Source organism: Canis lupus, chromosome 4 (assembly GCF_003254725.2).
Source record: "Canis lupus dingo isolate Sandy chromosome 4, ASM325472v2, whole genome shotgun sequence".
Lineage (NCBI taxonomy): Eukaryota > Metazoa > Chordata > Mammalia > Carnivora > Canidae > Canis > Canis lupus.
The window spans coordinates 7,093,175-7,117,260 of NC_064246.1; the positions used below are offsets into that span (position 1 = coordinate 7,093,175).

Below are 24,086 nucleotides of genomic sequence, written 5' to 3' on the forward strand. Positions count from 1 at the left end.
CCCGGAGGGTGTGCGACCCCCGCGCGCGCCCTCGCCCTCGCCCTCGCCCTCGCCCTCGCCCCCGCCCGGCCCCTCCCTCCGGGGGAGATCCGGGCCGGGGCGAGCGCCCTCCGGACTCGGGGCCCCGGGGTGCCGACGGCTGTGCCGCCCCGGGTGCCCGCGCCGCGCTCCGCCTGCCGCTCCCGGGCCTGGTCGGGTCCCCGCGTTACTGAAGCTGGTCTGACCACGTCCTGGGAGCATCCCCTAGAGCACCTACAGATTAATTTCCAACCGTGCCACAAACCCAAAGAATCAATTTCGGTTCATCATCTACAAGCGAGAGCCGATGCTTCTAGGGAAGAGAAAACAACTTGGCATTGCCCCTCTGGGAGATATTTATCATCATTAACCTGCTTCAGCTAAATTAATTCAGCCCAGGATGACTCCAGCGTGAGTATTGGAAAAAATCAAGTGCATTGGTCACGGAATCGTAGTCACCGAAACATGATTTTGGTCAAAATAAAATTGTGCACGTTTTGGGTTTTGTGTAAATGAGTGTTGGTTTTCATAAGGATGGCCTTTCTTTTCTTTTCTTTTCTTTTTTTTAAAAACAAAGAATCTTGATGATTCTCATAGGTTTGCTTTCAGTAAGTTCAAAATAGTCACTAAGATTTTTCTTTTCTTTGCCTCTTTTGTCTGCAGTTTTCATTTCTAAATGTTAACACTAGATGGCTTTCTTATGACAGGCATTTAGTTAACTGGGCTTTTGAGTTGCCTGTCTGCCATCGGGGCTGCAATTTTTCCAGTTTTGCAATTAGTAACGGGAGAAAAAAGATCTCCAGAACTGTTGCTTTCTTTGAAATATATTAGTTCCTTATAAAACAAACACCTAGATTCCAATAGGTGTGCTATTATTTCTGGCATTCCTAAAGATGAATTTTAGGAGGCAACTTGCTCACCATTTTTAATCACAAATTTAAGGATGTCTGTTTTATGTTTTCATTTATTTGAGGAATGTATTTAGACAGCATTTTCACTTACAGTGTTTACTGCTTAGTTTAGTAGTTCACTGCTTGTTTCAGAGAGGGCTAAATCAATATTATTCATGGGGAAGTACAGTCTTTCTTGAGTTTTGGGTACAGATAGCATTGCTTCTTCCTAAGATTCCAGTCATACATGTAGTTGGGAGTGCACATGCATGATTCATTCATCCCAAGGATTGTGTTAGGGTCATCTTCACTTCTTTCCTCCTAGTTGATGCTTGGTTTTTCACTTTTAAGCACAATCCCTTTCCTGAGAAGTACAGTAGCCTGTAGTTGGCCATTTTAGCAGAAGCAGGTTCTCAGTTACACATTTTAAGCACTTTCTTTCTAAAGTAAGACCATGGCAGCCTGTCCAAATCTTGCCTAGGTAGGCAAACTTGTTCATAAGCTGGAGAAATTATCTTGGACTCATTTTATAGCCGTCATTTATTGTGTGTCTTGCCCAGCTTAAAATATGACATATTGAATTTGTTTGTTCTAAATTAGAGTGTATTCATAAATAGCTGAAGAAAAAAAAAAAAACTCTGGCAAACATCTGGGAAGTAGGAAATGAAATCAGAAACAGCTTTTATCAGTACCCACATGCTACCTATAGATGGGGTGAAATGAACTTGGGTAAGAAGCAGTATAAGCATTTGGTCTGGAAAATAAGAGATAAATTGCAGATATGGAGGTAGAGCTTCTGGCCTTGGGGTATAGGCTGCAGATTTTCCCCAGCCGATTTAAGTGCATATTTTTCATCAGATGCTTCTGTTAAGTCTTAGCCTTTAAGGGAATTATCAGAGCATCATGATTTGGCTTTTATGATGTTTATTGTAGTTCAAGCTGGGTACTGGGGGTTTGTAAGCTGTCTGCCCCCCGCGGCCCCCCCCCACCCCCGAACTGGAATGGTATTTTAAAGGATTCCTTGATACCTGAGCTTGGTAAACACCTGTCTGCCTGGGGAATCTTTTCACCTGAGGCAATAGGAGTAGTGGGTTATTCATTTTGATTATCTATTCTTGAAAGTGAGGAAATATTAGTGAGCTACCTTGAAAGGGCAATGGTTTGGTAATTGAAACTGATTTGAAAGTGTATGGTTATCAAAGCAAATTTAAAAGAGATCATGTTTACTGCATACTTTGCAAAGAAGTGTGTGTTTAAGTGGATACCAGCCTGATCTAAGTGGATACCGCCTCCATCTGAATCCCAGCCATAATTGGTAAATGCAAGGTGTTTTGGTGGTTTTTTTTTTTTCTTTTTTTCTTGAGATTGAGGAAGGCATCAAGTCTCTGCATTTATGATCTACTTGTTGTGGCAGTTTAGGATTACATATCCTTACAAAGACATGCTGAATTTGAAGAAAATTTAGACTGAAAAGCAATGCAGTTTTTTTTTTTTTTCTGTTTTGAATCTGAATGAAATATGCCATACAGTTCTAAAGAATACAAGAAGTCGTGTTCCAGATTTTTCTACTCCTGTGCATGTACCTAATTTCTTTGCAGGGTGATAGAATAGGGAGCAGTAGGTGGGAGGGATAGGAAATGCTAGTTTCCTGACTCTACTGCCTGGCACAAATGAGTTTGGATAAAGTGTTTCCATGATCCCTTTCAGCACTAACATTTTAGATTTCTTTAACATTTAAAATAAAGGTATTAGCGTAATGGACATGACCCATGGTTGATGTTTTTCATGACTCTCTTTTCTTTCATCGCCTTATTTTGTGTTTGTACATGGACATTGGTTTGCTGACCTTGGTTTACCTCAGAATCTGTGATTGATTCAGAAATTGCTTTTCTGTTCTAATCATATTTTGCTGTGACCCCTTCAAAGGAGAGAGAACAATACAATAGGACTTTTGAATGCTTCATAACTTCAGAGCTAAATTATTTTGATCCTTCCTGGATTTGATTCGTAAACTTTGGTTCCCAAGAGTGGTTGAAGTGAGCCACATCTGACCCGTAGTAGAGATTCTGTGTCTTGAGAAATTTCATATTTAGTATAACCCAGTTCCATGGCCCCTTCCCCCTGTCCCAGCCAAGTTGGGTGATAAGAAAGAAGAAAAGAGGCAGTAAGTTGAGTCTAGTTGTTCTAATATCTCCATACTACAGAGATCCTTAAGGTTACCCCTTCCTGTTGGTGCTGTATATTTTGTTCTTATCCATCTATGAAATAAAAACAAAAGTGGATTTTAGGGATCATGATATTTGTCTGTATGTGATGCTGCCATGCAAACACTAAGACAGCAGTTACTGTTTTCACTACATTTCATCAAGGTAGATTGATATATACCCCACTTCCTTCAGCCTCCCCGGCAAAAAGGAGGAAGGAATATGCATGCTGCAAGACAGGAAGGTTCTTCCCCTCCAGAGGGAAATGTTAAGTCCCAGAGGGGACATAATTGTTGAAATTATCCAACATTTGCATACATAGACACTTTTTCCTTTTGCATCACCCAGTGAAAACTTCTCTGAGGTCCAGGGTTTAGAAGTCACCATCCAGCCCAACTAACCCTTCTGTGATGCTGGGATCTTTTTCTGTGTTCTACAAGTGGTCTTCCAGCAATATCTGAACATTGCCTAGAAGAGGTGGAGAGTTCCACCCTGCTGACCTTTTAGACTATTAGAAAGTGGTTTTTTGTTTTGTTTTGTTTTGTTTTTAACCTGTAACATTGAAATCTAAAGTTACTTGCTGATTTGTATTCTACTCCCTTGGTGGCCTGTACCACAGGTCTTTATAGATGTATTTCAGTTACTCACTGGGCAACACCTGTCAAAGTTGGACCCAGAACTGAAGTCTTCCCGTTCAGCTTGACCTGGGCAGAGTAGGAGTGCCCTTCCTTCCACTTGCATGTCCTGCTTGCATGGATGGAGTCCAAGGGTGCATTCATTTTTTTGGTGGCCACGCTGCTCAGACTCAGTGAGTTTCCTGCTCACTAAAACCCCTAAGTCCTTAATCATATGCTGCTGTTAGCCATATCTTGCCTTCCTGTATGAATGTCATTGCAAGATTTGACATGTATTGTGCTTTGTTTTGCTTTATTTTATTTGGTTCTACCCCTGGTGTTTCTTGGAGTATGACTCTGTCATTTAGAACCTTTTTTTGCTCTCTCAAAGAAATGCCATCTGCAGGGTACATCACACTGGTTTTTATACATCTCTACCCAAGTCACTGATGAAATTATTAAATTGGCTCAACTATGAATCATGTTTCTGGAAGCTTCTAGGTTTATAAGGAGTTACTTTGGTTCTGGTTAGGTTACTAATGCACCTACTTTCTTACCGGCTGGCCCTTGTTTCTCTGCCTTTTCCACGCAGATGTCCTGAAAGAGCCTGTCAAACATCCTTTGCTGCTTCTACTGGTCAAGTTATTCTAAGACAGAAGTGAGTTCAATTTTAGTGTATCCCTAGTAATTAGAACTGTGCTCTGCATGGTTGGTGAATAAGAAATATTTGTTTAATGACTGACTGACCGAGTGACCTAGAAAAATAGGGCCCCATTGTGACCTCTGACCTCAGGAGGTCTTAGGCATTAAAAAGACTGCGGGAAAGATCAGAGTATTATTGGACGCTCTAAGCTTATTTTGTAGCTGGGTATTATTTTATTTTGCATAATTTTCAGGTGGTAGAGAACAGAACCATGATATTTTACCATTTTTCTGGTGTTTTAATTATTAACCAGCAGATACTCTTCCCTTCGTATTCTCCAAATATATTTAGTCCTGAGGGGCTTCTTGAGCTCTGCGCATTGGATGACTCCATATTTTTCGCTTTTGCAGTTTTGCTAAATCTGGAAGAAGCTCCCAGTTAGTTGAGCTGTTCAAGCAATCAGAGTCATCCAAAGGAGGCTGTTTAGTTGTGCATCCAGTTACTCATAAGTAAAAAAATCTAGGTAGAGAGCCAATGTAAAAAATTGTTACTATGGAAAGTCAGAACTCTTGGGTAAATAAAAAATTATGTATGCTGTATGAACTATTTGTGTAGAGTTAAAAAAGCATTTCTGATAGCAGTGCTTAGGGCGGCATAGTAGCCCGTATAGCGAGCATGATGATTGCTTTCCTGGTCTTCTCGGGGGCTTGATAATGCATTTGGTTCCTGGTTGAACAGTGCGTATTCATGGGGTTCACGAATAGCTCTGGGATATAGTCTCCTATGTATTGAAGTTTCTAATAAGTAATTTTAAGAATTACAATTTTAATTTTTCATAAAGGACAAAAGCTGTGGTTTGAGTATTAATACCTCAACCTAAAGAACAGTGATTTCTTTGTAGTAGGTTTTCTAAACTTTTTTCAACATGGATACCCCTTCTATACAAAATCACTTACCTAAATAGCTCTCTATACATGTATGCCTATGCATACATACATACATGTCTGTGTATATGTGTTTGTGCATATGCATATATATACATGTACACATGTAAATTTATAATGTTAAGATATGGACATTATAAAACATAAAAATAAACATTTTAAGAAGGATGGCATATTAAAAATAAATAAAAGTGGACTATTTCCTTTTGCATTTCAAGGGCTCTTTTGTTACCTTGTGAAATGTGTGGCCCCTAGTCTAGAGACCTGCACTCTACCCCCCTCTCAGATTAGAGTTCATGACTGATTGGAAGCAGTTTCTCAGGAGTCTCTCAGCATCTTGTGAGGAACGTTTAAAGACAGACCGGATCCTCCTATCCTTCCTGGGCTTCTGTTTACTGTATTTGTTCCTATTCTGAGGCTTTTTTTTTTTTTTTTTTTTTTTACTTTGGGCTGTTCTCTTCCAGAATTGCTTATGGGTTAATTAGAGGTTTCATTTTTTTCATTTTTTTGTAGAGGAGGGGATAACGTTTTGAGGGATACTGTTCTCCTTGGAACATTTCTAATTGAATTTAGCCGTTGAAGAAGCCTCCTACTAGCACACATAGCCCATACCAGCACCAGGATCAAGATGAAGGGATGGGATGTAACTAATCATTTGCTCATCTAGAAACTTCTGAAAAGTAACAAGTTTCTTTTTTAAAGATGTTATTTATTTATTCATGAGAGACACACAGAGGGAGAAGCAGAGACACAGGCAGAGGGAGAAGGAGGCTCCATGCCGGGAGCCCGATGTGGGACTGGATCCCAGGACTTCAGGATCACGCCCTGGGCCGAAGGGAGGTGCTCAACCACTGAGCTACCCAGGCATCCCTAATTTTTTCTTTCTTTCTTTCTTTCTTTCTTTCTTTCTTTCTTTCTTTTCTTTCTTTCTTTCTTTTCTTTCTTTTCTTTCTTTTCTTTCTTTTCTTTCTTTTCTTTCTTTTTTCTTTCTTTCTTTTCTTTCTTTTCTTTCTTTTTTTTTTTTAAATAGGCTCTACACCCAGTGTGGAGTCTAGCATAGGGCTTGAGCCCACAACCATGAGATTGAGACCTGAGCTGAGATCAAGAGTCGCTTGCTTAACTGACCGAGCCACCCAGGCACCCCTGAAGAGTAAGAACAAACTTAAAAGTATGGAATAGTATAGTTCTGCCTGTGTGTCATTGGCTAGAACTGTAGCACACACTAGTTCCTCCTTCGAGAGTGTAGAAGCCCAGCCACCTAGCCTGTCCAGAGCCCTGGTGCTGCAGCTGCCCAGCTGAACCAGCACTTCCCACCCCACCCTCCCTCCTTTGCACTTTCTGCTCAACTGTACTCTGCTTGATCTTAATCTGAAGCACTTAGGATCGCCTGACCTAATACCGTGTGTGTCTGTGTGTATGTGTATTTTTCAAATAGGCTCCACACCCAGCTTGGGGCTTGAACTCAGGACCCTGAGATCAGGAGTCGCACTCTCTACTGACTGAGCCAGCCAGGTGCCCCCAATATTTGTATCTTAATTTTTATATGCTAATCTTTTGTCTCCCCTCAATAGAATATAAGGGCCATATGGGAGGGGTATTTCTGGTTCACTCACCAGGCCTGCCAGATCTTCCCTGGGTTTTGCCAACATAATAGGCTCTAAGCAAACAAATATTTGTTAAAGGGATGATGGAGAGCCATGGATTTAAACATGAAGGAAGTGTGTATCTTGGCTTTTATAAGTAAGCTAAGTAATGTTGCCTTAAAAGTTCTGGTTATTTATTTTGTAAAAGGTCTATCTAAACAACCTTTTATACTTACTTTTTTTTTCTTTCTTTTTTTTTTTTTATATATACTTACTTTTAAATCTTTTCCAGGACACTTGAGATGACCTGTGATTGGACTTTGATACCAAACTAGTGAAAGTGGAGAAGTAGTTCCTGAAGAGAGTGAGAGTGGAGGTCCATCTGTTCTGAGGACCTTGGTAGCCTCCTTCAGAGGGCATGGCTCTGGAATCTGGGGCATCCTGGGGATGTCCTTTCCTTTCCTTTTTTTTTTTTTTAAGATTTTATTTATTCATGGGAGACACAGAGAGAGACAGAGACAGAGACGTAGGTGGAGGGAGAGGCAGGCTCCCTGCAGGGATCCCAATGTGGGACTTGATCCCAGGACCCCTGGGTCACTACCTGAGCCGAAGGCAGATGCTCAAGCACTGAGCCACCCAGGTGCCCTGGGTGTCCTTGTTTTTATGAGAAGGTGTGGTCTACACCTTTCCCAGGTTTGAAAGTCTCAAGGGCACAGCCCTGTTAGAATCCGATAAGGCTGCAGTTCACGTAAAAACCCTCATTAGGCTTGTTAATAAAGATGAGTGAAAAGACATGATTTCTGAATTGTGCAGCATCAGCTATAGTCTTTAACCTGTCCAGTCCATTAGCCACAATCATTTCTGGAGGAGAACGTGATTTTTGGAAACTTGTCAGTAGTGTACTATATAACTCTTGTTGATTTAGGACTTTTGAGGATTACAAAGTATGTGAGAAGAGTTACTTATACCTTAAATATAGTAGGTGCTCAGTAAGCATAAAAGTCTCTCATCTTGAATATCCTGATACAGTATTAATTCCTACATTCCAGGAATTCAGAGGGGTGTAACTCTTTTTTTTTTTTTTTAAGATTTTATTTATTTGAGCGAAAGAGAGAGAGAGGGCGAGCAAGCGAGCATGAGCTGGGAAGGGGTAGGTGGAGGGGGAAAGGTAGACTCCCCGCTGAGCAGGGAGCCAGATGTGGAGCTTGATCTCTGGACCCTGGGATTGTGGCCTGAGCCGAAGGCAGACCCTTAACACTGAGCATCCAGGTGCTCTCAGAGGGATGTCATTCTAACTCCTGCTTGTATAAATCTGTGTTAAGATGTGCTGTAATAAGATTTGAGGCACGATTTTGAGATTCCTCTAAATAAAAGTAAAATCACCTCACCGATCAACTGATTTTGAGGGTCAATAGAAGTCATTTGCTTGGAATGATGCATCTATTTTTCTATTTAAAAACTTTGATGTGATAGTAGGAATGAGTGAGGGAGACCAATGTTTTTGACTTAGGAATGGAATAAAGAATTAAGTATTCTTCAAAATAAATGCAAAACCAGTGATTGTGCTGGAATGTTCTTTGACATTTTCTTAGGTACTTAACGAAAACCTTCGAGCTGATGATGGGACGATCCCCTTTTACTGACACAAAAACTAAGGTTTAAGGAGAGAACACATGGTTTTCTGAGTCATCTTAGTCTTCAACTTTGAACCCAGTCTCTGCCCCCAGTATAGGGCTCGTTCTTTGCTCCCAGCCACCTTGTGAGGTGTGGTTGGTCTCCACAGAGCATGGAAGGAGTGAGTGGAAGGAGGGAGGAGGGAAAGAAGCTGCATGCGCAGGAGAATGGTGGAATACAACCAGCTGTCCCTGAAAGGGGGAGAAAAGTGGCCCAGGGTTCGGCTAACGAATCTGACAAATGCCCTGTTCTATCAGCCAGTGGATCATCTGTTATTAATTAGAAATGTTGTAATTTGTGGTGGGGTAGCGATTCTGCTGATCGAATCTGGTTATCTGCCCTTTGTTGGGGAGCGAGGGGAACATTTCTTTAGCTCCTGCGTCTTTGCCAAGATTAAAAGAAGTATAAGGGGAAAACAATTTTTGTTTTGCATTTATACTTTGCCAGATTTGCATAATCTTTGTTTGAGCCAGTTGAATGTGAATCCCTAAATAAATTTCAGGCATTTAAATATTTAAAAGGATTCATCCACAGCACTTTACTCACCCAAAGAATAAGTGCTTACAACAAAGAGAAGAACCCCCTTGCAGATGTAGCCCATACAGACTTTGTTCACCTTGTCACTGAATTATAATACATTAATAGCAAAGCTAGAATTGGAACATTTGCTGAAATGCTCGGCTGGCTCTAGTCCAAAATATTGTTTCCCTGGTAGAGAAAGCAGCAAGGTTTGTTTAAAGCTGGCAGCCAGCCAGTCCGAAGGGCTCTGACGCAATCACTGCAGTCACTACTTTGCTCCGGCTGCTAATTTTAGGGCAGTTAAATCTGGGTGATGTCTGATGACTGCTGTCGCTGTGCGTCTGGTGGCGCGGAGCTTTCCAAACCCAACCTCCGAGCCTGGCATCACAGTCCACGCTCGGCTTTCTCCGAAATGAGCTGTGGAGCAGAGGCGATGTTGGGCTGGCCCAGGGTGTGAGGAGTGCTGAGGAGCAGAGCCCTCGCAGGGCTTTGGGAGACACCGCCTTGAATCTCACTATTTTCTTTGTCACTCCGTCAACAAATCCGTCTCCGAGTACACTTGGCCGTGGGAGGTGTTGGGGATGGAGGCAAGTGTAAATAGAGGCTCCCGCCTTCCCAGGGCAGCACGATGACAACACTTTTCTTGTTTTCCTTGCTCTGCCTGCAAGCGCCGGCTGGTTTAACGCTGAGCTTCCTCTGCCTTCTCCTTTTCTGGAAAAGGTAAAACCGAGGAGAATGATGAGAAATTTTGGAAAGCCATTTGGAGCACTGTATAGAAGAGCCCCAGGGTAGAATTTTCTGTCTATTCCAGGAGCTGGAGGTGGGGTGAGGCATGGTTTTGTGGCCCTGTACACTCCGCTGAGCTTCCTGGACAATGAGTATAATCCAATTTAAAAATAAGAATGGGAGCCACACAACCTCCAGGTCAGGTCTGTTTCAACGCTGGACTTCTCAGATTTCCCAGTTAGCGGGAAGCATCTTGGGGTAGGAGACTCAGGAGGGCAGGGGCCTGTGACTTCATCCCCTGCTGTACCCCAGGTAAGTGTCTAGCATAGACACCAAATTAACTGACTCATAGCATTTCCAGCCTCATAGGGCCCTTCCAGTTATCCTTGAACCAAACTTCCTCATGTAACTGATTCAGAAACTTAAGAGAATATCTTACCAGCTAGGCCCTATTGTGGAAAAGAATGGGCCGCCTTACTGGATGATAAACTCCTCACCCATTCTGCTGTAGTTGTGGCCTTGCTGCTGGCTACATGTCAGGTGGATGAAGAAAATCCCTAGGATGGATGGGCACTGCAGCTTCTTCAGTTGAAGGCTCCCCAGGCTGTTGAGACTGTGGTGGATTGCTTAGTCAGGAGAACATTCAAGAAGGCAGGGCCTGAGTTATGCTTTGGAAAATGGTTAGAATTTGAATTTTCCATGAGGGGCCCTTGTATGCATCGACACTTATGGCTCTGTAGGGACCAGAATGCAGATAAAACTGTCACTTAGTTGTTCATTTACTCCCAGTATTGTCTACAGCTCACTCTGCCTGAAACAAAACTCCCCTCCTTGCCTGGTTTAGGTTTTGCAACTCCAAAAATGGATTTTTATTATCAAAGCAACATCAAGGAGAAGTGAGGGACAGAAGTTTTGACATGGTGGTTAACTTGTCTGTTGCATAACAGAGTCAATCTGACTTTTCCCCCATTGGAATTTGTTAAAGGTTATAGAATGTGTCTTAAATATAGAAAAAATATAGAAAGTAAATGATGTATTTTTAAAATATTGAGGTGTAATAGAGAACATTGTGTTAGTTTCAGGTGTACAGCATAACAATCAGCATTTCTATGTGTTGTATAATGACCTCCATAGTAAGTCTGGTTACAGAATTGTGCTTTTTTGTGTAATGAGAACTTTTAAGATCTGTCTTCGCAACTTTCACATATACTTTCCAGTATTATTTACTATCACACCATGCTGTACATTATGTCCCCAGGACTTACTGATTTTATAACTGGAAGTTTGTGCCTTCCAGTTATTGGTGTATTGGTATACAGTTACTGAATCTTTTTCAGTTGTTTGCCCAGAAAACACATGCACAGTATTACAGTTGCAATTCAAGGTCACGTGTTCTAAGACTAGGAATTTATAACTTTGGGTACTTGATTTCCTTAGGTGATTTATTTGAAAATTATTCTGAGTAGTCAAAGTTTTGAATTAAGGCAGCAGGCTTGGGAAGCAGGATTGTGGACAGTGAGTACTTACCCCGCAGAGGGCTCAGAGTGCTTGCCCCCCCTGGGGTCTCTCCAGGGTATGCGTTAGTTAAGTTGCTGTCCATGCCCTGTTGCTTGGGCTTACCTTTTAAGTGCCATGAAGTTGTAGTAAGTGCTGGGTAAGATTTGCATTCTCCTTTAAACTCTATGACAAGAGATCTCAATATAATCACCCTATGCTTGCCCTCAGATTTTTTTCATACAGATTTTCAAGCATACAGATAAATTATAAAAATTATGTAGTAGACACCGTATTATCTGCCACCTATGTTGTATAAAGTGTTAACATTTTACTACATTTGGTATATGCATATCTATCCATCAGTCCATTTTTGGGAGGATGCATTTTAAAGTAAGTGGCACACATCAGTGTACTTGGGCTAAACACATCAATGTACATATCATAAATGAGTTAAAAACTTTTGACTTATTTTTTTGATCTAAAACTTATAAGATGAAATGCAGACATTGTAAGTGTATCATTATGAGTGTCGATCAAAATACACACCCATTGAACTCATACTTCTGTTAGGATATACCTACCACCGGAAGGTTCTTTCCTGCCCCTTCCCCATCGTCTTACTTCTGCCCCCCAACCCTCATCCTGGGCAACACTGTTCTCATTTTTTTTTTCTTTGCCATAGATAAGTGTTGTCTGTGTTTGAACTTCCTATAAATGGGATCTTGCAGTATATACTTTTTTTGTGCAAGGCTTTTGCTCAGCATAATGTTTTCCTATTTTGTCATGTTTTTAAATATATTACAACGCCAGGCTGGCTTTAGCTACGTCTTGATCGTGGGCCCTTTTGGAAGGTCATATTGTCAAGTGATTTTAGGGAGCAATTTCTTTTGGGTATTTGTGTATCTTTCTTAAATCTCATCTTCCCTTGTGAATAGGGATGTGATTTTTACACTTAATTTGGCCATTTTCTAACTGAATCTCATCTTACATTCCACCCATATGTCCGAGAAACCAGGCACATCTTCGGTCAGTTTACAGACACTTGCTGCAGGGTAAACTCAGGCTGGTGGGCAGATTTCAGCTGAGCCCTCTTGCTTCTGAAGAGTTGGATTGACACAAGAACCATTTACTTGTGTGTGCTACTTGGAAAATTTTAGGTAAAAGAGAATCTGTGTATTTATTTTTGCCAAGTCTGTTCTTACCTTTGTGATTTAACTTCTAGGGTTTGACATTAAGGAAATTTTGTAAGGCATCTCTGAGGTATAATTTCTAGTTCAAATGTAATAAATTATTAAAGCTAAAATTTCCTGAGTTCAATTTTATGACATAAAAAAATTAGGAGATTTTTTAATCACCTAGGGTGAGGAGATACTGGCTAATAAAATACTAGCCGACTTGAGAAAAAGAAAATACTAGATTTAATTAACTGTGCCTTTTGCTCTGCCCACTGTTAATGAAGCTCCAAGTTGCTACACCTCTCTAGCTAGATACAAACTAGTAAGTTTTCATCAGCAGTACCAGCTTAATGTTTTCTGTTTGTTTGTTTTTTTGTTGTTATTTTTAAAAGTATGCTATTGGTGTGTGAAGATTTTTCTTGAGAGCTGTTGGTTAAGGAGTTCTACCTGCTGTATAAGAAACTCTAAAATGCAGGTCCAGATAAGAGATAACCTGGCTTTTTTCCAACATCTGGGTGAGTGCTGCACAACTCGGCCTGACACTCATGGAACCAGGTTCCTTCAATCTCGTTTCTCCACCTCAGGACCTCAGCCTCATGGCAGGGTGAAGCCTGCTGGGCATGTCTGTACTCAGGCTTGCTGTAAAGGGGCCGAGCACCTAGGCGTGGTCATCTAAAATTCCTGCAGGGCTCTGCATGACTCCTGCTCTCATTCCTCTGGGGAAATCAAGGCCCCCACTGCACCTAACTTCAGGGGGTGCCGGGGAATGAAGGTTGTGTTGTGACCGTGCATGCGCCTCTGGTCCACAACTGTGGCATTGGCACTGCCCATGGTATAGTGGGTGCTCAGATGTCTTGCTTCGTTTGTCAGACACTTACCACGTGCTCTTTTGTGCCAGGCGCAGTTCTAGGGAGGGACTCAAATTACAGTCGTGAGTGGGCAGATGCGGGTGTTCTTATAGCACTTGCGTTCTGGAAATATAGTAGATCTTCTAATAATTTCTCAGTAGATTTTTTTTTCTTTTTTTTCTTTTTTAATGGGAGGGAGTGCTGCCTTAAAGTGCGGTTTAGTTCTGAGTGGAGGAAGGGAGGGTAAAGTCTACTAATAATGAGATTGCAGGCAGATTCTGTAACTCTGAAAGAAATGTTTCTGGGGACATGGATTAGGGGATGTAATAAAGGACCTCGTCCCCTGTTTAAAATGCAGACTCATAATAGAAGGCTTAAGAGACACTTGATGAATGGAATAATGGAAATCATTTATTCTGGAGCCAGAGGGTTTCTCGGTAGCAGAAACCTTTTGAATGACTGCAGGGTGCTGCGGCCTGCGTGCCATTCAGGAGGAAGTTCCGTTGGAGTCCGAGGGCCATCTCCCGCTCTGAGAGGGGCTGTGATGAGGTCATGGGGCAGATCTAAAGGAAACAGTTGCGTGTGTGACTTCCCCTCCTCTCTGGTGAGCTGATAGGACACTGCTTTCGCCCCCAAAGAACTTTGAACAGATTCTTTGCCAGCACCTTGAAAGACTCTTGAGTGACAGTCCGCTGGGTCCAAGTGGCTGCTTTGGAGACCATGTGGAGCAGATTGTGAGTCCCTCTGGGCTCAAGGGCACGAGGTCAGTGCATCTTGGGTGCCAAGAGTGTGGAGGTGGGGAGTGGCCGCCATGTCCGGCCTCTGAGTACTGAGTTCTCTAGAGTAAGCCTGTGGGTTTCCAGGCGTGTGTAGAATCATCCTGGGGCTACCAAACTAAATAAATTCCTTCTAGTGGGCCACCTCATAACACCCAGAATGTGCTGTGAACCTGAGTTTATTTCCCTCAGAACGTTTGAGAGAAGGGACTTCCTTCCGCTCGCTTGTTCCGCGTCGAGGGGACTGTATCCAGCTTCGGATCAGCTTTGTTTCCGAGAGGTCGGGAGCGCTCGTGATCTTGAATGAAGGTCTGCAAGAGTGAAAACTTAGTGATTCAGTTGCATTTGTCATCTTGCACTGACAAGTTCAAAGGGCAGTGGGGGTGGGGTAGGGAGGAACTCTTGGTTGACATTAATGACACAAACGTTTTTAAGGATGGAGAGGCTGAATGGTTTTTATTTTTCACAGGAGCATCATGGCATTTTTGATAATGCATTTCCTCCTGATTGCTATCTGCTCAGGATATGTTACAGATGGGTTATGCTGATTTTGCTAATTTTTGCCAATAATTTAAGCACGGAAGGACTCAGGGAACCTCCCGAGCGATAAGAACACAGCTGCTAAGGATAACTTTGAGAGAAGAGCATTTCTGGAGGCTTTCATATGATTTGGGGGCAGTAGCCGCAGCTAAGCTGCCGCAGATGGTGTGTTTTCAACTCACACTGTGGCAGTTTGGGCGTTTTTTACATCTTTTTGTTTGTAATGAACAAAAGAGCAGTATGGAACTTAATCAGTTAGATCAAGTGTATATAAATTCTAAGGTCAGTGTCTCTATCTTAACTGAAATATTAAACTTATATGTAAGGGAGGGAAATCAGCCTGGTGATTTGTTGGTGTCTGATTAAATCCTGTACTAACATGCCTCCAAAATGTGTGTGCTTTGACTTTCCCTCAATGGGTAAACATTTACATTGGCTTTTGCACTTATAAATTCACCATTCTATCAACCCAACCAAAGCCAGAAGAAAATTTCTGCTTTTGCTGTTAGGGGAAGTATTCCGTAGCCCTTGTAGGGAGCATGGGCGTGCATTTCATGTGTTAAGTTAATTTGTTTAGTTTGAAGGAAAAAGGGAATGCGGCTAGAGGAGGTTTCTCAGGGATCATGTCTTCATGGGGAGAGGAGGAAGAGATGCCAAAGAAATTGCAAATATTCTAATAATCCTCCTAGAAGTGGTTTTTACACAGCACCCTCCCACTGTTCTCTGTTATTGTTGGACTCAGAATAAAGACCTGATGAACTGTCCCTCTACTCCTCTGGTTGACCCTTATATTGTTCTGTTCAGAACCATCTTGGCTTCCTGTTGCTCAGATGCTGGGCATGTTCTGTGGATTAAAAAAAGCACACAGCACCTGAAGGATCATATTTTGTGCTCCCTAAATCGAGATGAACTAGTCTGACCTACATCAAGAATTTTTTTTTTTGCCATTATGTCTTCTTTGTTCTTGGATTACATAACTTATTGGAGGTTTCCAGAAGTCTGATTCTTCCGATCTTGTCTTTATAGTAGTGTGTCTGTTTTGTTCCAGTTTTTTTTTGTTGTTGTTGTTTTAATTACTGAGTCACTGGAACACATTATGGGCCATCAGCAAATGGAATTGTAGTCTTAATGGGCTCTGAAATGCAATTTTCTCTAGGTTTGTCCCCTGATGCCTGTGGGCTCCCACCTCAGACCTAAGGCCACCAAGTCCCCCTGAGAGCTCAGCCCTGTTCACAAGTTTTTAATCTTTGCTGCATTCTTCTGAATGTTTTGATTCCAAATAATTTCTAGAATTGTCAGGAGACAGTTCTACCTTTGATACCTGGAGATACTCCTCTTGACTCCATAATGAAAGTGAGAGATTGCTAGAGAACATTTATAACACTGCTTTTTACTTCTTGTCTGGGACTTCTGCAGCCTTTACTTACCATCAGGATGCTTTTTAAAAAATAGTATTAAAAGTCTTATAAAAATAATAATATTGTCAGTAATATTGGAGTAAAGACATTGGCAAGTCCATTTATAGTGCCGGGCTGTTACTTACTGCCCCGTTCGTTCTGGTTAAAGAGCCCAAGGTCACAGAGCATCCATGGCCCTCTGTGCTTTGAGCCTCTTGTTAGACCCTACAGAATTTTTTATTTTTCAACTCATCGTAGAAATGTGAGTTAAAGTTACTGACTGGACAGGGGTGTTCTCCCCTAAACACCTATCCCCTGCCCCATTGTATTGCCTTATTCTGTTGCACTTTATGTATTCACTTTATTCTAATTTTATCAGACACCCTACCCTGGCATTCTGATGAATTCAGATTTATGGAGAGAGATACTGAGTTGATGTGTCCTCTCTGCCCCGAGGAAGACTGATCTCTGAGTTAGTCTAAGGGCCTGGTGTTGGGTGTAGATGCCAGCATTTGTGGTGATTAGTGTGGTGTGTGCAGTTTTGTTTGTTTAGACTTGGGGACAGGTACTGGAGAGCTTACAAATATTGTATTTTTATCAAAATCTCTTAGCATAATTTCTTAAGTATTTCATTAAACAAATACTACAAAAATAACCAAGAATGTGACCTCCCTGACATCTTTGATCACCTTGAGTTTACTCTCTTCTTGATATAGGTACTATATCAGAAGATATACAAAACAACAGAGCCTAAGCTTTTATAATTGGACTTAATACATAAAATTACATTTCTATTGATGTGATCACAATAAGCAAAACATAGGGAGGAAGAAAAGCATTTAAAGAACTGTCAGTTTGTCCACTGGAATTATGAATATGGGAGTAATATTAATGAGTCACAGTTATATGCATAAGTTTGTTCTGCAGTTGTAGCCAAATAACAATTATGAGTTAAAGAGCAGTTCCTCATACTAAATTCTCATAATACGATACATTTTGAACAAATACCATGTGTATCAGTACAGTTGACCCTTAAATAATGTGGGGATCGGGGGCGCTGACCCCCTGCCACTCGAGAATCTGCACGTAACTTTTGACTCCCCAAAACTTAATACTAATAGCCTGCTGTTGACCAGAAGCCTTACTGATAACAATGAACACTTACTTTGTATGTTATATGTGTTAAATACTATATTCTTAAAATAAGCAACAGAAAAGAAAATCTTAAGAAAGTTGTAAGGAAGAAAAAGTACATTTACAGTATTGTACTGTATCAAAAAAAAATCGGCATGTAAGTGAACCTCTGCAGTTCAAACTTGTGCTGCTCAAGGGTCATCTATTTTTAGAGATTGTAATGTGATAAGTGAGCTTGCTTGCTTCTTGCTTATTAATTAATCAGGGTCAGATTGATGACATGCTATTTCTGGGGAATAATATGTATCTAAATAGTTTCTGTGTTTTGTTTTAACAATGCTTATTGCAGAGAGACCTGCTGACATGAAGCAGTCTGATGGAAATGGAAGAAGAAATTTTAAAGCACTTTCAGCAAGTTCAGTTTATACAGCATTTTATTTATTTTATTTTATTTTTAAAGATTTTATTTATTCACGAGAGACGCACAGAGAGAGAGAGAGAGAGAAAAAGGCAGAGACACAGGCAGAGGAAGAAGCAGGCTCCATGCGGGGAGCCCGATGTGGGACTCTGTCCCAGGTCTCCAGGATCATGCCCCGGGCTGAAGGCGGCGCTAAACCACTGAGCCATCCGGGCTGCCCTTTATAGCAGTTTAAACTTTTATCTAAAAATAAACAGATGATGTGTTCCAAAATTGATCTTTGGTCTGTCATTGGTGGCTGGGTCCAAAAATGTATTCTGTAAAGTAATAGACCATTTGTGTTTTAAGAACAAAAGGGATTTTTATGTACTCTTGTGTTACCTTTGACAACTATGAAATCGTAATACTGTTCTGATGATCATGACTAGTCACCTGACTTACCTACCATATGCGTTCAACAACTTGCAAACTGGTTTTCAGGTAATTTGCTGTGGGTGATTATCCTGAGTAAGCTTTCAGAGAAGGGAGATTAAAATTGTGGAATATAAATTCATTGGAGAAGAGTTTTTTTTTTTTTTAATTTGTTTTAGAGCTAATTCTTTTTTAAAGGGGGGGGTTTGTATTAATGTTAGAGAATGTGTTTGACGTCATAAAGACTGACATGTAGCAAGGAGGTAGCTGGTTGATAGGGAAGTTATTAAAACATTTATTTTTGTGCTGTGAATTTAAGCCTATAGAATAGAATAGAATGTCATAGCTCTCTCTGGCCGGATTGGCCTGCCAGGCATGAGGTGAGTATTTCTGGCCCCCAGGCCTCTCTGTTTGGAGTGCTGGTTAGCTCTCCCCTGCACCTGGTATGTGTAGTATTGCATGAGATACAGATGTGCTGCATATAGAAGAAAAGCAGTGTTGAGTTGTCTGATAATACCAAAATGCAAAGACATATATACATATATTTAATAAGAGGAGGACTGTATAAATGGCTAAAGCTGTGCTAAGGGGGTAGACAAAGGGATGATATTGCAAACTGGGCACAATCCTGTGGATTCCAGCCCATCTTTTATTTGTTATTTTGGAGTCATGGGTACCTATGGCAGGTGGTCTATCTTCGGCAGTAGGTCCCCACTGGCCATTTGTCCCCTGGTGAGAAGCTGTATCTAAGGGTCCCCTATCTGTTTCCCTCAAGAGGTGAAAGATAGATGGGGTGTGGGTGGGAGACAAACATTACCTGGTAGCCCTGAACCTGTGCTCGAAGATTTCCCAAGGAAGCAGCTCTTCCATGGCCATGGGTCAGAGGTTAACGGAGAAGAGGAAAAGATAGAACAGTGAAGTTTTCCTTAATGCTCTGTATTGCAAGCCTGGCTTCCCATGACTCCTGGGTTAAGCTCCGTGCAACTTTTAATAAAGTAGAAGTTAATAATTGCATGGGGATTTGGGGTGGAGAATTTAGCCCAACAACATAATCACAATTGGTGCAAAAGATTTATGTATAAGGATGCTCAAAGCAGTATTAGTTATGACATGAAAAATTTGAAAAGTATTGGCAGTAAAGGCATTAAATAATGATTCTCCATATGATCAAGTAATTTAAATCAATTAAATATCTTGTTTTATGGGGCCATTTAATGACATGGGAAAATGCACATTGAATATTAAGTGAAAAATTTTTCTTGCTAAGCAATATATATATAATAGATCCCAATTTTGCAGGAAAATTAAATATGCATATGCATTCTCAGAACAAGGATACACTAAAGAATTTACAGTTGTTATTACTTGTGGTTATGTGTAATTATCTTCTGTTTGCATTTGTTTTCCAGTTTTTCTAAAGCGAACATATTACTTTTATAAGAGGAAAAAACATGGTATTAAAGTAGTTGAATTATATGACTCAGTTACATGTACCCTTAAAAAAAATTCTGTTTCAGCATAGTTTCCTGGCTGAGTATAGTTTGGATTTTGTTTATTTTATTATGTAATCTTGATTTGTTTTTTTTTTTTTGAGTATATTTAACAGAAGTATTTCAGTCCAGTATTTAGCAAGCATTTATTAGATACAGGGATCCCTGGGTGGCGCAGCGGTTTGGCGCCTGCCTTTGGCCCAGGGCGCGATCCTGGAGACCCGGGATCGAATCCCACGTCGGGCTCCCGGTGCATGGGGCCTGCTTCTCCCTCTGCCTGTGTCTCTGCCTCTCTCTCTCTCTCTCTGTGTGACTATCATAAATAAATAAAAAAAAAATATATAGATACTATGTGTAATAAATTTGTTTTTGGTGTATGTTTTTTATCATGAAAACATTTTTAATCTGAGTTTAGTATCATGTAGGTAGATCTCTGAAAACTTACCTGCTGATGTTGTATGTTAAGAGCTTAAGCATTATTTTTTTTAGCCTTTTGACTGCCTTTTGTCGTTTAAACTTTTTACACAAGAAAAAATATGTATTTGTATAATGTGAAAGCATTAAATTAACTTTGAGGAAATTCATTTTTTGCTATCTTTACTATGTAATGTAGTTTATTGGTGAGGCACTAAATGCTTTTAGATACATATTTTATTTAATCTCATAGCTGCTGTTCCTTGACAATGGGGACATCTTTTTTAGTTGGTACTAAGAATTAAGTTAGAGACTTTGGCATTTACTTTCAAAATACTGTTGTCGCTCTTTACTTATCTTTGAGAGCAGAGATACCTTGACTCCAATAACATTCATGTGTTTTTGGCAGCATAATTGCCAGCCCTTTATACTATGCTTTTTGACATTTACGTTAAAAATAAAAATTAGCTAATTTGTAAGTTATAAGGTCTCAAAAAGTAGTTCATTCTTCTTTCATGCCTGTTAATGCTTCTATTAAAATTCTGAAATGGCTTATTAAATTAAGTGCAGTGTCAAAGGCTAATTGTCTCTCTGTGAATTATCTACATGACTTATGAAAGCATGATTTAAGAATTATGTTTGAATAGCAACTCTGAAGTCAGGTTTTAGTATCTATCAAATTGTAATGATTGTTTCGATGAATAGTATTAATAGATGATGAAGTCCATGTGTGTGCTACAAAAGATGTGTCTAAAATTCAGTGTTAATGTCCTTGAAATGGCTTGCCCTTCCTAGCATCACATGTCTGAGGCACGGCTGTGTGGTTTGACTGCCTGATAGATCAGAAAGCACTGACAGTATCTGGCTGTAGTGGCGGCTTGTGACACCTATTATGGTTTGGGTACTATGGTGACCCCCTTTGATCCTGACTGAGTTCTGTACTTCCATGATACGCACAACTCAGAATGGGGGTATGACATCTATTGTGGATGGTGGTTGTGAGCTCACTGACAGTGCTTTTAAAATTGCTTTGCCTGGGGTGCATGGGTTGGCTCAGTGTCTACCTTCTGCTCCGGTTATGATCCTAGGGTTCTGGGGTCAAGCCCCACATTGCCCTGCTCAGCAGGGAGTCTGCTGCTCCCTCTCCCTCTGTGGCTCCCCCTGCTTCTGTTCTCTTACTTTCTCTTTCTCTCTGTCAAATAAATAAATAAGATCTTAAAAACAAACAAACAAACAAACAAAAAAACAAAAAAACAGTGCTTTGCCTGCTATTGGCACATCGTAGGTGCTCAGTGACTCCAGTTATTGTTCCTCTTACACATTATTGAGCATCTAGCATGTGTGCAGGACTTCCACTCCAGTGCTGACACACAGGGAGGGCAGGAAAAGAAATGAACATAGCTACCTATAGGAGCTGAGTGAGTTTTGAATGAATACAGCTTTTTTTTAAAAAAAAATCAGGACGTTAAGGAAATTTTAAGTCAGGGGTTAATATTCCTCTCATTAGTGATAATGAGAGTCAGAAGCAAAGTTGATTTGAAAAAAGTTGGCTTGGATTCTTGCAGGGGAGGTTCCCTCCTGCATGACGACCTACAGGAACCTTTGAAGGTGAAAGTCAGGATGTCCTGGGTCCTTCTGCTTGCTTTAATTTAACCCTGTGGTGGGATCAGCTCCATTTGTTTGAGAAGTTCCCCCGGCTGGTCTGAAAGGAAATGGTTGTAGGTGACAGGTAGGTGTATGATGACAAAAGAGAGGATTTTCAAAGGAGATTATGGCTTCTGCTTGTCTCCTCTTCATTCCAGTGAAACGTCCTTGTCTTAACGTTGGGTTTTGAGGGATGTTTTTGGTTGGGTACCCTTTTACTTTGTCATATAGTTGACTTGAACTTCTCTGGTAGTTTCTGTGGGGGCCTAGGGGAAGAGATTATCTTGCTAGAACTTGCAATGGATATAGTCTCGTAGCTGGTGCTGGAGCGGGGCCTGAGGTCCCCATCCATGTGCATCATATTATCATCACTGTGACTGTGCCTCATGTGTCACTGAGTGAGAGCCCGTTTCCCATCCCTTCTGTGGTTCCTGGTCTTAGGAATCCTCCTGCCAGCCCCCAGGCCCTGTCCTTTGGGACTTCCCCTACTTTTTACCTTATTGAGTCTAGCCTCCTGCTCCCAGGTGAACACCCTGTCTCTCTCCCCTTTGCTTCTGTGACACCACCCTCTCCCATTCTCTCACTATCTTTGGTCATTTCTTCTCGGCCTTGGCTGGCCTCTCCTTCCAGAATACCTCTGAAATGCTGGGCTTCCCTCTCCTTTCTCTCCCTCTGGGTGACCCTGCCTTCCTAAGTGGCTTTTTTCACTATCTCTGTGATGGTGACCTCCAAATCTTTACCTGTCTGACGTTTTTCCACCCACCTTCTAGCTATCTTCTGGGTATTCTTGGTACATTTCAAAGTAGATGAGTTCATTTTGGACCAGTTACCTTCCCTAACAAATGTCGTTTACCCTCTCTCCTGCTTTGTACTGTGCTGTTACATCCACCTTAAATCAGTCCTTAACACCACATCTATGCAGTTGATCACTAGCATCTACCAGTTGTGCTTTAGAAATCCCTCTTGAATCTTTTTCCCACTGTTCCTGACTTGCATTAGGATATATCATCCTTTGAACTTTGAAATAGCTCTCTAGCTTGTGTGTCCAGTATGATAGCCACTAGCCTCATGTAGTAATGCAAATTTAAATTAATTAAAATTAAATAAGAATAAAGACTCTCATGAGCTGCATTTCACACGTTCAGTAGTCACATGGAACATTGTCATCACTGATGGAAAGGATGGAACATTCTCATCACTACAGAAGGTTCTGTTGGACATTACTGTCTAATCTCCCAGCTACCAGCTTCTCATTCTCCCCCTCTCATCCTTCATTGTTGTCGCCAGCATTTTCTCCGAAGAGGCAGTGATTTAGTAAAAACCTTCTGTTGGGTGCTTGGATAAAATCTGAGCCCCTAAGCAGGGCACATAGGTCCTCCACTGCCTCATTCCTCCCGCCCCATGCTCCTACCCTAAAGGCTGGAAGCTTCTGCCCCTCAGCGTCCTTGCATGCATGATCAGCTCTGCTGCTCTGCATGGCTCCTCTCTGCCTGGAATGTCCTCCTCCTCCTTCTCTTTCTCCTTCTCATCCTCTTCAGACTTTCCCACACTTCTTTGTCTTCAGTAGTGACATTCCTCATGGCCTTGTAACATATGCTAACTGCACTGGCCTCACTTGAGTGGGTGTCCAGGGTGTGATCAAAGTTTTCATCTTGGGGCCATTTGAAATAACTTTTTAAAATCTCTGTACTCTTTCACATGTTTTTAAGTCAACACCCAATGTTTTAATAACAAGTTCCAGTGATTTGTTTTTGTTAGTAGGAAGTAGAAAATATTAAACAGTGATATATATATTTTAACTTCCTGGGTGAAAAATACAGCATTCAAGTAAATTTGTTATCCTAAGGGGTTTCCCTATCTTGAACATTTTGGCATTTGGGGAAAAATCCCAGGTTGAATGTAAGAGAATCCATACCATTAATCTATGTTTCTTTATTTTTTTCTGGGTCAGACAGGTCACATTTTCCCCTTAGCAGAAATATATTTAAAGCACTTAAAAACAAGAAGCCTTATGAATTCAAGGGGTCATGATTAATTACTAAAGAGGTCTTCCTTGATAAGCACTTTTTCAATTACCCCTTTGTTTGGAGCCCTAGGGGTTGGTTTTTGAACTTTGGGATGATGCAGTGTGTGGTAAGATTTTGGGAGAAAGCAGTGTGCAGCTGTTTTCAGGTAGAGTGGGTGGAAGGTGAGGGTCTAGGGATCGATTCCTTATCCCCCTTCACCCAGTTACTGTTCCTGGGAGAACCTTGGGGCACTTGGGACTTCGTGCCTCAGTTGGAAAACTGCAGCTGTGCGATGGGTGGTCTTCACCATCTGTCTCAGTGTCTGGCCTGGGGCTGACCCCAGCCTGGCTGTGCAGATGAGGCCCAGTGAGTAGACCTGTCTTCTGGGGTAAATTCACTCTTTCTCTTTCCTTATGAGGTACAGTGAGGGACTGCTATGGAAACCTTCCCTCTTCCTATAGGTTTGTCTTGGCCACCACGGGCCAGGGAAAACAGGTAGCTTACATTATGCCTTGAGGAGG

At 41.3% G+C, this 24,086-nt stretch overlaps 1 protein-coding gene across 9 annotated transcripts in view; it reads left to right on the forward strand.

The window, feature by feature from the left end:
* Positions 1-24,086, forward strand: part of SIPA1L2 (signal induced proliferation associated 1 like 2) — a 213,455-nt gene that overhangs the window by 531 nt on the left and 188,838 nt on the right. For 7 of the 9 annotated variants that reach the window (XM_025448673.3, XM_025448670.3, XM_025448676.3 and 4 more), the window contains exon 1: positions 79-429. The exons of the other annotated variants lie outside the window; for them this stretch is intronic. The gene's annotated coding sequence lies outside the window, so the exon portion shown is untranslated. Of the gene's footprint in view, positions 1-78; positions 430-24,086 lie in introns of those variants that run through there. 9 annotated transcript variants of the gene reach the window in all.